Consider the following 3645-nt stretch of genomic DNA (forward strand, 5'->3'; position numbering starts at 1 on the left):
CCTCAGTGTTAGCACCTTTAAATCCAATCAATGTACCTTAGTTAAAGTTAAAAGAAAAATTTGAGAAATTAATTTAAAGAGAAAGGATCAAATAAAAGACAAATCATACAAAAGAAATTAAAGGAAAAGAAAAAGTAGTGAAAAGCTACTCAAAATTTAATTCAAAAATGTGCACAAAATTTTTGTTGGCTCATGAGAGGTGTTTCAATTGACATGTGCTCAATTGAACTTCAGCCAAAATCAATTCAAAAACTGAATAAAACTAAAGTCCTTTTGTGCAAATATGCAAATGCACCAATAGTTCGAAATGTGAGTTTCAAATGAAAATTTGCATAACACGAAAGTTGTAGATCTTGAAAAGTTATGCAAAAGTGGTATTCAACACTTTTCCATTTGAGCCCTCCAAATAGGAGATAATTTTAGATTACCGAGAGGTCCCTGGAATTTCAGAAATCACATTTATGCCCTTATCTCCATCTCTCTCTCCCCCGGCTGCTCTGTTCGCGCCGCCCGCCGTACGCCGCCGGTGGACTTCGTCCACCGCGCGCCCGCGGCCAAATGGACCCGGGGAAGCCTCTCCGCGCCACCTGGCCCGCCCCTTGGCACCCTCCCACGCCCACACGCGTCCCAGGCCGCTTCCCGAGCCGCCACGACAACCCCCGCCATGCGCAGCGCCGCTGCCCGCTCCGCCCGCTCGCCGTCGTGCGCCCCTGACCCAAATCGACCGCCCCCAGTCGCTCCATTCCTCACCCAGGAGCTCGTTGGCCTATAAAGACCCACAGAACCCCACAGACGCGCCCCTTCTTCCCCTTCTTCCTCCTCCCCGCCGCTCCGCCATGGCGCCGAGATCCCGCTCGCGCGGACCGGCTAGCCCAGCCCCACATTGCTCCCTCCGACCACCGCAATAGCTTCACCACCTCCTAGATACGCTCCCCGCGCGCGGAATCGAACCCAGACCCCCTCCCGACGCCATTCCCTTCTTGCGCCGCCGCCGGCGAGCTCAGGCTCACCGCGGACCGGCCATCTCCGGGGAAGACCGAGCCCGACAGCTACCCCAGGAGCATCCACGAGCTCACGCGGTGCTCGTGCGCGCCTTGTTCCCCCTACCCCAAGCCCTCCTTCGCCTCCAACGCCGGCGAACCGAACAACCGACCCGCCATCAACGCCGACGAGCTTGAACCTGTGCTCCAATCGCTCGAACGTCGACCAGGGTAGGTGTTCCTCGATCCTTTCTCCCCCACGCGCCTCCCCGTGGCAGCCCCGGTAAGCCCTGCACCGCAGAACACCACCGGCAAGATGCCACGGCGGAGAAGGCCGGCGAAGGACCCGGTTGTAATTTGTTTTTTTCGTTCAAGGGTGTCTCTGCAAGATTTACAGTGTATACCAGTGAACTTCTAAAATGCGAAACAAATCACAGAAAAATCAGAAAAATGCAAACTCAACTGATCTGGAATCCTTGTAACAAAATCTACAAATTTTGTAACATTCACATTTGCAGAAAACTCAACCGATTTTAATCTAGGGAAAAGATTAAGAAAACCACCTTGTGCATGTTCATGAAGTTCTGCTCATCAAATGACCTTGATTTTTGGATATGTTATCACTAATAGGATGATAAGGTCACAGTAAAAAAATGGCACCAAACCAAAACAGTTATCATGTTAGAACAATCAAGATTCTCTAATCTGTGGTTAGCTTTCTCGATTTAATTCTGGAAAATATGCACATGAACTTGCTCTGAAATTTTTACTGCGTGCATGTAAAACGAAAACACTGCTAATACCTAAATTTCAGATTTATTAGAGTTCATTTGCTATATACCATGATTTATGCTTGTTTAATCAACTTAATTCCTCATATATAGTTGTTATGCTCAGAAAAATCCATGTTTATTTCTGGAGTCTCATTTTAGCTCTGTGTTCCTGCCTAAAAATTTTGAGCTGCAGTTTCTGAGTTTGGCTTTGTCGAATAATCATGCTTAGCATCTTATGGTTAGGTTTACTATTTTTGTTTTGAGTAATCCACAATTTTTCTGGGCATGATTTTTGGGCATGATCTTGTTTAGAGTATATTATATCGGTAATAAAAATTTCAAATGCGATACTGGTCAAATGCACCTTGATAAATTTATGCAAACTCATGCTAAGTTAACTGAATAATTAATTTATCATAGTGAGTTAAATCTTGAAAACTTTTCTGAAGTATGTTTATCTCATGAATAGTCTCTGGTAAAAATTTTAGAACCAAATCCTCAGTAAAACTTTCTGTAGAGTTAATCTTTGTAAATGGCTTGCTGTTTTTAATCTTTTTATCACCTCTGCTATATAAGTGTATAAAATCTGGAAAAATTGCAGTACTGAGTTCATGCTTTGAAGTTGCTTGCATAAATTTTGTAGCATCATAATCCATGTGGAACATTCTGTACAAAAATATGAAGTAACTAGAGTAATCCTTTTGCATGATTAGTTATAGTTTTTGCTTTATGGTTAAATGTTGAAATCTATACCATAATTACTTGTTTTGAATCTGAGTTACTTTAGTGTTCATCACTAGCTCTTTAGTAGATGTGATGTTAAGAATTAATGAAAGCATGTTATGTGTTGAAATTAAAAATGAAAACCCAAAACCCCACTCATTCATGAATAACCATAGTTATGCTTACTACTCTATAAACGATTGCCCATGCAATGAAATGTGAAATCGGCACTAAAATAACTTACGTGGACTACAACTTTATCGTGAAGGAAAGAAATTGTTATCCATGAATAACTCATAATCTTGCATTGCATATAGAAACGGTTAATCTCGCGGACGGAGACTACGAACTGGTGCCCGCGGACTCTCGTGCGGAGCAGGAGATTAATCTGAACTGTACTAACTTGTCTCAAGACCTGGGCCAAGCCCCAGAAGCTTTTCTGCCTGACAGTGCCCAAGAAGGCAAGCCCCGGAGCATAATCCCACTATTTTCCGAATTATCATTCAGCTATCTATTTATTAATGTACTGTAATATTTTGTTTTTCTGCATTTAAGTTTTCTAGGCGTTGATCGAAAACCATAGATGCATGATCCCTAGGAACCTATGTTGATACGGGATCTTTTTATCGACTAGTTGCCATGCTAAATAGGTACGGTAGAAGTCGAGTGGTTTCCTGCCTCTCGCGAGCAAATAGGAGTTGTACTGACTTTAATTCCTGTTGAAATGTAAGGACAACGGGCGGGGTTGTGTAGTGGTGATACCCCGCTGGTATAGTCAAAAATGGCTAAGGTCGTGGTGTGTGGCTCATTTCGTTAAGCGTTTGAAAGTACTAGCCACATACCGAGAAATATGGTAATCGGTAAGCTTAAGTACCTGATTGGACCGGCGAGTGGAACGACCATTCACCCTCTTGGTAGAAGTAGGGTTTATATTTTTGTCGCGACGTACGGGTGCAGAGTGGTCGGACTCTGTAGTCGGGGAGGGTGACCCGGATCCACGGACTGGAAAGAAAGGGGAAAAGTAGCGTGGGCGGGAGCGAAGTCAATCCCCATGCGTGTGGTCTAGGTTCCCCTGGCCAGGTTGAAATTCGATTCGGAATCGTCCGCCTCTCACGGCATGAGATTGCTTAATGATTTCGGTCACATAGAGTAACAAGTGGAACAGGATG

Source organism: Panicum virgatum, chromosome 4K, assembly GCF_016808335.1.
Source record: "Panicum virgatum strain AP13 chromosome 4K, P.virgatum_v5, whole genome shotgun sequence".
Taxonomy (NCBI): Eukaryota; Viridiplantae; Streptophyta; class Magnoliopsida; order Poales; family Poaceae; genus Panicum; species Panicum virgatum.